The sequence below is a fragment of the Mus musculus genome, chromosome X (genome assembly GCF_000001635.26).
Source record: "Mus musculus strain C57BL/6J chromosome X, GRCm38.p6 C57BL/6J".
Taxonomy (NCBI): Eukaryota; Metazoa; Chordata; class Mammalia; order Rodentia; family Muridae; genus Mus; species Mus musculus.
In genome coordinates, this window is record NC_000086.7 from 97,367,155 (window position 1) to 97,377,570 (window position 10,416).

The 10,416-nt window shown below is 38.5% G+C and overlaps 1 protein-coding gene across 5 annotated transcripts in view; it reads right to left on the reverse strand.

Moving 5' to 3' along the window:
• Eda2r (ectodysplasin A2 receptor) overlaps positions 1 to 10,080 on the reverse strand; it is a 43,398-nt gene extending 33,318 nt beyond the window's left edge. For 2 of the 5 annotated variants that reach the window (NM_175540.5, NM_001161433.1), the window contains exons 1-2: positions 9,947 to 10,055; positions 4,005 to 4,101 (exon numbers count right to left, since the gene is read on the reverse strand). The gene's annotated coding sequence lies outside the window, so the exon portion shown is untranslated. Of the gene's footprint in view, positions 1 to 4,004; positions 4,147 to 9,946 lie in introns of all 5 variants that reach the window. The other 3 variants (XM_006528025.3, XM_006528026.2, NM_001161432.1) reach the window with 3 other exon arrangements.
• Positions 10,081 to 10,416: the final 336 nt, after the last annotated feature.

The window sequence follows — 10,416 nt, forward strand, 5'->3', positions numbered from 1 at the left end:
CCAACACATGGATACTTCATTCCCCCCTAGAATAGGGAATAAAATACCCATGGAAGGAGTTACAGAGACAAAGTTTGGAGCTGAGACAAAAGGATGGGCCATTCAGAGACTACCCCTCCTGGGGACTCGTACCATAGTCAGCCACCAAACACAGACACAATCGCATATGCCAGCAAGATTTTGCTGACAGGACCCTGATATAGCTGTCTTTTGTGAGGCTATGCCAGTGCCTGGCAAATACAGAAGTGGGTGCTCACAGTCATCTATTGGATGGAACACAGGGCCCCCAATGGAGGAGCTAGACAGAGTTTCTGTATCTTCCCACTAGACTTAAATGGAATTCTTGCCACAGGTAATGTGATCTGGGATCTGAAATTCTGTATAGTCACATATTCCCAAACTGTGGTATAGAAAATATCCATGGGTAAAATTTGACTGATGGTTAAAGGGTGAAGGAGAGAACCAAGAAGGGAAATTTGGCCTAACTTCTCTCAGATTTTAAACAAACATTTCTGAAAGAAGGAGTACAAGTGACCAATAAACACATGAACGTATGCTCAGTAGGAATGCAAATGAAGACCACAATTAAATGTTTCGTTATACATTGTAGCAATATATTTTTCTTAAATATGGATAGACAACTGTCATGGAAGATGTAGACAACGAGGATTTCATACAGTGGTGCTGAGAGTCTAAAATAGTGCAAATTTTTAGAAAATGATTAATCAGTTCTTCAAAAAGTGAAGAATTGAGTTATTATATGATATAGCAATTATTCCTAAATATAGATTCCTAAATATATATGCCAAGAGGTGAAAACACATGTTCACACAAACTTTGTACATAAATGCTCCTAGGAGCATACTCATGATAACAGAAATAATCAACTCATAAATAAAGTTGATAAATAGAACTTAGTGTGTCTGTAAAATAAAGTAGGATTTATCTAGAAAAAGGAATGAAATACATAATGTATGCTATAATGTATAATCAATCTTTATTATGATTAAGAGACATAGCTAGACAGGAAAGGGCAATAATGTGATTTTATTTACATGAAATGCCCAAAATTGACAATCCACAGACACAAAGGCAGATTTATTATTTGTCATAGCCTGGGAGGAGGAGACAATGACTGATCAATGCACAATGAAAATGACCTGGAATTACATGGCAGGAGTTTGTGAATATATTAAAAAGCATAAAGTTGTATACTTGAAATGGTAAAGTTTATGTTATATGAATTATGTTTCAGATTTTTGGATTAAGATGACTGTCATTTTTTTTAATATTGGAAATATCCCATATTTTTCTAGTGAATATTGCCAAAGTTAGCTCCAAAATTAAAATAAAATTTAAGGCTACTATGATCCAACTGATTTATTTCATTCTACTTTTTAGCCAAACTTGGCAACTGATGTGTATGAACACATGCATATACTTAATGTTATATTGCTGCATTAATACTTTATCAAGTATGTGTACATACATACACATATCCAGTAAGGCTGGAGCAACAACTACAAAGGTGACAGTGCTTCTTTACTTGTCCTATCCCTGTCATTTGCACCATCTCTGAACCTGTTCCCATTGTCTTTGTTCCCCAGAAATTAACTTAGAAGAGAGTGAATGCAGGCAGGCAGGAAAGAGAAAAGGAATGACGTAGGCATTAATAATAATCTCAACATTAGCTCACTGTGCCCTGAATAAATGATGCTGGCTAAATTTCTTCTGGATGTAAGGCACTCATGCTGCTGGGTGTGCAGCTGCTTCTGGCCACCCTTTGTGGCTGTTGGTCTTCTCAACTTGCAGAAATGCCTGTGGCATGAAGCATGGTCTCTCTATCTCGGATGGGTAGAACTTGTAGGATGACAAGTCTAAATTAAGAACTCAAGACTTTAGGCTATTTGCTTTGCCTGGGCAGTACAGAAGTCCTGAGATTAAAAAAGGGCAATAAAGATAGCAGCTGGCCCATGCCCTACCCATTCCTCTCCTGCAAGCTCAATCACCACCCATGTGCACAGGTTTGTCACAAATCAAAGCAGTTGCTCAGCTTGGCCTTGAGAATAAATCTTTCCTTTAAAAACCCCGCTTTCTAATATGTATAGTGCACTCATCAATTCCAGATGTTTGGCCTGCAGTTCAGATGTTGCTGCAAACAGTTAAATACTGTCTTTCAGTTTTCTCTTTTCTGGTCTGGCCCAGATCCATTTCTACCACAGCTTTCACTTATCATTTTCCTATTTCCATATTATCAAGCATCATATCACCTTTCTAGATCACTCTTTGTGAAGTTTTATATCTTCTTTTACTTAGAGTGAATGGTCCCAGGTACAGCTCTGCCAAAAGCAACATTCATACTCATTGCTGACTCAAGCTACACAGTCATCATGAGAAGTTTGCTTAGGTTAAACACTTCAGACCAGTGGTCTTTATTTCTTGTTATATTTTGGAAGCTCCAATATATATTGGTATCTGGGTACCACTAATGAGTCTCAGATATAATTCGTCAAAGTCTGACCTGAACTTCTGGAACTTATACAGTTTATCCACTGATTCTCACGTCCAGCTATTCTAAATAGCAGTGTGGATGCACAAGTTTCTTAAGCTTTCTGTGTTTCTCGAATATAAGTCACAGCCAATAAAAGGGAATTCTTATTGTTCCTTAGTCAGAGGAACATTTTTTTTATAATATGAGAGATGAAGAAGCAGAATATAGGAGAATGGATCCTTTAAAACATTAAATGACATCGTTTTCAACTCTTTCATTGGTTTTCTCTTTTACTAATAAGAAATCTGAAGTCCTTTTAATGGCTGGTGGTACTTTACATAATCTGGCTACCTAATTTTCCTGTTATCTCTAGCCATATGCTTTTCTGTTCTTCCCCTACTCCATTCATTGCACCCATAGTGGTCTCATTGCTATTCTTCAAATTAAGCAGGGATATTTTTGGTAGAAGGCCACCACACTGTCTCAAGCCAGGAATCTTTCTCCCAAACATTAGATTACTTCTCTACTTCTTCAGCTCTTTATTATTATACCATCTTCTTAATTAGGGTTCTCTGGCCGCTATTTTAAACTGGAATTTCCCTAATCATTCCATCCCTTTTCATTTCATTATTCTCCATAGTACTTATGACCTTCTTAATACATAATGGTTTTCTTATTAACATTTCTCCTATTTTTTCTCAAACTATACTTCAATCACTATGAAGTCATTATACCTATTATGTTTACTACTCCGTCCAAAATATTTAAAACAGTGTCTGTTACACAGTAGGCACTAAATACGTATTTATTGTTTGAGTAAATGATAAAAAGAACTTCTTTTTTTCATTTTTATTAGATATGTTCTTCATTTACATTTCAAATGCTATCCTGAAAATCCCCTATACCCTCCCCCCGCGCCCTGCTCCCCAACCCACCAACTCCTGCTTCCTGGCCCTGGCATTCCCCTGTACTAGGGTATATGATCTTCACAAGACCAAGGACCTCTCCTCCCATTGATGGCCTACTAGGCCATCCTCTGCTACATATGCAACTAGAGACACAGTTCTGGGTAGTTTATATTGTTGATCTTCCTATAGGGTTGTCGACCCCTTTAGCTCCTTGGGTATTTTCTCTAGCTCCTTCTAATATTGTTATAGTAATGATGTTTTGATACAGGCATGGGCAAAAGGGTTATAATATGTTGATTTGTTTTGGGTTTGCATAGAAGTAAAATTTCATTCAGCAAAATAGCTCAGTGACTAGAGCAATGGATTTATCATGAAAGCCTAATGAAGAGATTTGACTCTTGGAACACATATTTAGAAATTTAATTGTCTTTTTATGCCTAAAAGTGTTAAAATATATGCCTGGGATAAAAATAATAGAGAGAACATGGTTGCCTATTGTAGTTCTTCATTGGTTTCTTTTCCTATTTAGTAGGTGTAGAATTTCATCTATTAATGATATCAACTTCAGGAAAATAAAAGGGAGTTGTATATAATTAAAGACTCACCTGTTTCCTTTGTCTTTTATTCCAGTGCACACAGCAAGAGGTGATGTCCCATCTGAGGTAGGTAGAAATATATAGTTCTTTTTCAAGGCAGTTGTCACTGTAGAGGTAGAATTAATACTTGAATGGGGCCACATCTACTTATCTAAAGACAAACAGTAATAATATGAGCTAAATTTCAGAATGTGTGCCTGCACACACAGCTACCACACAAACAGACACCAATTTTTCAAAAGGACAAATACAACGTAGAAAACTGTAAATTGACCAGAAGAAAAGGCCAAAACCTATAAAACCATATAAAGGTATGATTAATGAAAGCATTAATGAAATTACGAACAGTCAATCCCAGTTTGATTTTAAGGGGAAAATACTCTTTTTATTTCTGCTGAAACTGTCATCCCAAGTAAAAGAAAAGGCACAGAAACTACTTTGGATTATGTTCAAGGGAAAAAAATGAGACAATGTGTGTGAAAGTGCTCTGGAAACTCCAGACTGTGCTTCACATGTGAACAGCTGCTCTGACTGTTAGTGTCCCATCCCAAGCAGAGGAGCAAAGAGTAGTGGAGAAAAGCCACAGATCAAGTCAATATTGAGCCATTATTCAAAGCCTCTGATTTGCTCTATTGTTACTGAACCCTAAATGAGTCACTGCTTTGTGTATTGACTACCATAAGACAGCATGGAATTGTGCCACGAGCAACAATCTACCCATACAGTGCTCAAAGTAGAGTTTCATTAGTTAACCAAGGAAATTTGGCGGAGTGTCCCAGAAAACAATTGAAATTATAATATGATTTCTTTATGTGCATGACTCAGAAAGTGTGTTCTAATTTCTGATTTCCCTTCCCATTGTTTGGCCTTGCATCATATTATTTCTACTCTGTTCAGACTAGCAAGCTATCTAGAAGAATTGAATCTGTCACCTTGAATCTGTCAGTCCTTTTTACCCAACAACAATCAAATATGCCATCTCTCCCTCACAAAACCAGGGAATAAAATATACTACAGAAATAGTGGGGCAAGCCAGAAGGCACATGTAACACAACCCAAGGCAAAAATCATACAATAAGACTGGGAAAAATCAGCCCAGAGATTGAGGCCTGTTTGTAGAAAATGATGTTCCATGGCTAAAGTAGTTTCACCTCCAGTTTAAAGCCATGCCCAAGAAACAGGGAAGGGTAATTGGAGGTGAACATAAATAAGAAAGATTGATATACACTTATAAAATGTCACAAGGAAACTCAATGTTTTGTATGCTAACTAAAAACCATACATAAAAGAAAATGTGAAAAATGCCCATGAAGAAGACAAAGTGCAGGAGTTGAAAGAGTTGGCATTATAAAAATATCCAATAAAAATAAACTTATTATTTCATATATAATTATCCTCTGTGAAACATTTTTCAGAAATAATTTCAGATTTTGAAAAATCCCACACAAAAGGTCATAATAGCCTCATCTTTTTATTGTTTAGAGGAAACTACCTTCTATCTCTATTTGACCTCCTTAATAACAGGCAACTCAGTACTCACAATATGTTTTCATTATGTTTTTTTCTCCTTTTCCACAAGTGGATAAAATATACATTAGAACTGATTGGACTATATAGGCATGAAATTCTACAAGGGTGTATCAAGATCACCCCAACCCTTGGGATCCAAGTCAGAAATTTGGAACTAAAAGAACCAAAAGAATTCCTCAAAGTTACTTAGTTCATTGTCTACTTCCCATAAACAAAGAAGCAGGCCACCTTTATGCTGAGTGTCCACTGACTCTGTTACCAAGGATCCAGCTTCTCTTCCCCTCTTACTCCCACAGCAGAATGTTGGCTCAGTAATCTCTCAAGCGGAAAAATTCCAAAGGGTAGACTGGTTCAGGGAAAGGTAGTTCGTGAAAGGGAAATAGTACTGCCCACTCTTTCTGGCTTAGTCACAATAGTGACTAACAACCTCCTGGAAATAATGACATTTTACTGTTTGATTCCATCATTCACTACATGGAAACCACTTCACTTTTTCAGTGTGGGTTGTTGTCTCTCAGGGACACTTATATAGAGTAGCTTTAGCTTCTCCAGGGTGAATGGCTAGTCACTAACCACTCAGTTGATAATTGTTTGTGAAGCTCCAAATTCTGTTAGAACTTAGTCAAAAGAGAGAAAGCCACACTGGAATGAAAAAAAACAAAAAACAAAAAACAAAAAAATTATCATCATCTATAAGAGAACAGGTCTAGAAAAACACCAAATATATATATATATATATATATATATATATATATATAGTTAATTCTAATCTAAGGCAGACTAGAGCGATCCTTGCATCTCTCATATTTATTTGTTAAGAGTCTGTCTAGTGTAAAGAATGATGATAAAACTGGCCAGTACTCTTCCCATTAAGAACCTTAGGGGAGAATATACAGGTGGAGCCCGTTTTCTAAAGGAAACGGTGAAAAACTAGCCTCTGGTTCACAGGCTTCAGCTCTGAATAAGGACTTCACTGCAGGGAATAGATCAGGCAGCCATCTATGTAAAGAAAGGCTATATGGCCTTGCGGAGGTTTTTACACGGAGTTACTCTTTGTTTTTCTCTTGGGTCTAGTTATTTTTCTCCCTGGTTTCTCTTACTGAAAGATTTCAAAGACATAATAACTGGTACAGGACAATTAAATGATTATCTTCCTCTCTAGTGTCAGAATTAGCCTACCTGGCCATCATTTTATATACAAACAGCTGTAGAAAATGAAGAAAAAAAGTGAATTAGATGAAAAATGTGGCTTAAAGTTATGACTCAGACACATACAGACCAAACAATCTTGAGTAGGTTTCATTTTCTTTATACACTCTCTACGAAGAAATGGTGCAATTAAACAATTGAAGGAAATAATACATTATAAAGAATCTTGTCACATTATCCCATCATGGGTTTTGTTTTTGTTTTTTGTTTTGTTTTGGTGTTTTGTTTTTTTTTTTTTTTTTTTTTTTTTGCAGTGACTGCCATCTCTCTGAAGGTATTACCACTTAACTTTTGTATAATTCAAAACCTCAGACTCACATTTATTTAATATCAAGCCAGCCAAGAAATGGAAGAAACCAGCTCTTTTACCAGAGAACAAAATGTGAAGGAAATTTGGTCTCTTATTTCCAGATCTCTGAACTTTTAGAAAGGAGAGGCCAGTTGCTGTAAGTAACCCCAGCAAACTCTATTAGAACATCTGAATACAAGTCAGAGACATAATGAATGCAGCCAGACAAAGGAAAGAACTTCCAACAGGCCAGGATTCCCCCACCTGCCCACCCCAGATGATGGGTTCTTTCAGAGAACAATGAAGACTTTTCCTCTAGAAATGTACAGTCAGAGATGAGATGGATGTTTAAAGGTGAAGTCAGTTGTTGTAAAAAGAAACATATGACTCACAAAAGCCTGGTATTCATCAAGCATTGGGCTAGGTCTTTTACAGGGATTACCATTTTTAATCCTTTCAATAAGTGGGAGTTATTTCCCATTTTTCAGGAAAACAGAAGCATGAGGAAATTTTAATTTCCAGGCTTACTCATGATTCCATAGGTGGACAGAAGAAACATCTCTTTGTTGTATACAACCAGTGAATACTAATGCAGCAAGAAAATGCTGAGCACACAATGCATTTAGGATTCCAAACAGCAGGTAAGTCTACCCAAGATTTAAAAACATCTGTCTTTAACTCTACCCAGAGAGAAGGGATAAAATTAGGAGCTCTTTCAAAGTATAACCTAACCCTTAGAGAGACCCTCCATCTTTCCATTCTTAAACTCCATGCAAATCATCAACTTCCAATTTCTGAACAAAGTTTATATGACTTGATCTACACATTACGTTGTCTCCTTTCTCTTCTCATAGCCACCACGTCAGGTCCAGGGCTTTGTGTACTTTTGATTTGTCCACTTTGCATTTTTCCTACTCAAGCCCAGTTTATTCACATTTACCTGAAGTATAGATCTGACTTTTTCTTCAATTCAGCAGCAATTGGGATGTAAAGTGAATGAATGAATGAATGGGGAAAAAGAAACTCACAGCAGCTCTATGATTCTGTCTAATAAACAGAACCTCAAGCATCCAGTCTTGTGTTTTTTTCTCATCAATCTAACTTGTACTTTTCCCTAATTATACTAAAACATCCAATATAACTATTGCTCCTTTCTCAGGCTCTGTGCTCTGAGTTCCTTGCTGTCAGGCCATTACCTATGTTTTCTCTATTTAAAATGTCTTCTCTCCTTATTCCACCTGTTGAAATCCTATCTGTGCTACATAATCTATCTTAAATAATCACGGCTAACATTTATTGAGTGCTTATTTTGCACTGTGCTAAGCGTGTTCAAGTATTTTACATGGATTATTTCAGTTCATTCTCACAATAACTCGATGATGTTGGTACTATTATTAACTCAACTGCTGCTTGTAGTAAAATGAAGCTCAGAGAGGGAGAAATATTCCTTTTCTCCAAGGTCACACAGTCACTATATGGTGGAATGAGATCTGAATAGAAATACTTTTGCTCTCTAGCAGGCAAAGGTGTTAGGATTGAACCACAGTCAGCTGGGCATAATGAACACAGACCTATATGTAAAGCATTAGGAGTTAGAGGCAGGGAGGTCGGAAATTAAAATCCTCCTCAGCTAATAAGTATCATTCAATCCAGCCTTATCTACATGGGATTGTATCAGGTCCCAAAGAAACCTGAGACAAATCTTCCCTCAGTACCTCTGGTGAAAAATCAAACACTCAAAAGGTGTCCAAAAACATACAAACAAGCAAGCAAACAGACAAAAACAAGCAAACCCATATCTGTCTTTCTCTAGCTCTAGTTGATATGGTCCTTACAATGACAACTTCAGAGAGTTTTGCTTGTATGTTTAAAGCTCATCTTGTGCAGTATTGGTTGTCGTCCTACACTCAGGATGAGTCTCTTAAGGCTCCAGGGAGAACAGCCTCTATATGGCTTAGTACTTCAAACTTGGTGATAGAGGGCAAATATTCAGTATGCATCATAGGTTGGATGAAAGGTATGGTGAGTCAAGGGGGACAGAAACTTTACCTGGACAGCGAGTTCCACAATTTACTACCTCTTACTGCCCTAGATGAAATTGGCCAGCGCTGCCAAAACCTGTCAAAATGAGATCTTACAGCCTGTTTTCCCAGCCTAGTCTCTGGCAGGTCCCTTCTCCTTTCACCCTGCCAGTTCTTGCAGCTGTCTGGGCCTTGGCCAGTGTTTGGGGTGAGGCCGGATCAAAATATCACTGTCCCGGGCTCGGCTTCCAGCAGCAAGTGATCAAATGAAACTCAGTCGCACTGGTGACGAGGCTGGACTGAAAGCCCCCATACACAGTGCCAAATTGCTTTTTACACAGGCCCGGACTTGCCCAGGCACCACGTGGGTGGGCTAGTTCAGCTTTCCACAGGATGCTCTGCTTGTCCAATCTGTTCCCTCCTCCTCTCCAAGAGCTAACTCCCAGGCTCCTTCTCTTCCTTATCTCTGGATCCCAGATGCACAGGGTTGTTGGACAAGTCCGGGCATATTCCCAGCGGCCATCTGGCCCCAGTTCGAACCTGCACAGGCAGGAACTGACTACTCAAAGCTGTAGGGATAACAGCGTTTCTGACATCTAGGAGAATGCTGTCAGGGCACAAACGGATAGAATGACTGAGAGCCACAGAATCCCTTCTCCCCCCACAAGTCATGCTGACTTTGTAGCACTCTTAGAGGGACATCTGATATAGTTCTCTGGTCCTCTATTTCCGTCCCTAGGTGCCACAGGTTCCAAGTGATTTACCACACGAAGGATGTTCCCACACTTACTCTGTCAAGATCAAATGGATGGATCTTACAATGGGATTCTTTGAACAAAAGCATTCGAGTACAGAGCAGACACCCAGCCCAACAGCCGCCCCTCAGCCCCCAGATGGCATACCGCTCTCACAATAGGTGGAATCCGTTGCAACCAAGGTTCTGCTGGAGTCATTTCACTTCCACGTGTAGCAACAACAGATCAAATCCATCCTCTATTTCTTTCATGTTATGCCTATCCCCGTCCCCTCCCCTGTAAGGAATGCAGGACAGCTATTGGACCATTTTATAAGTCTGGGAGTGGTTATGCAAATAAACCCCGCCCCTGAAAGGACAGTGTGAGTCTGGCGGGTAAACACCGGCCAAGTCACAAGTCTGGCAATAGTTACTAAAGCTCCAGGAACTGAAGCTGGGTCTAGGGAGGGAAGGGCCCAAAGTTAGATCTAGCCTAATCTGTGGGGAGGAAGGGAGGAGGCAGCTAGCAAAATGCAGCTTTTTTTTTTTTTTTTAAGTTTTTAAAGTTCATGTACATGATTTAGCAGGCTTGGGGTTCCAGAGAAAGCCAAAAGTTGAAAAAGTAAGGATTCTCAGACA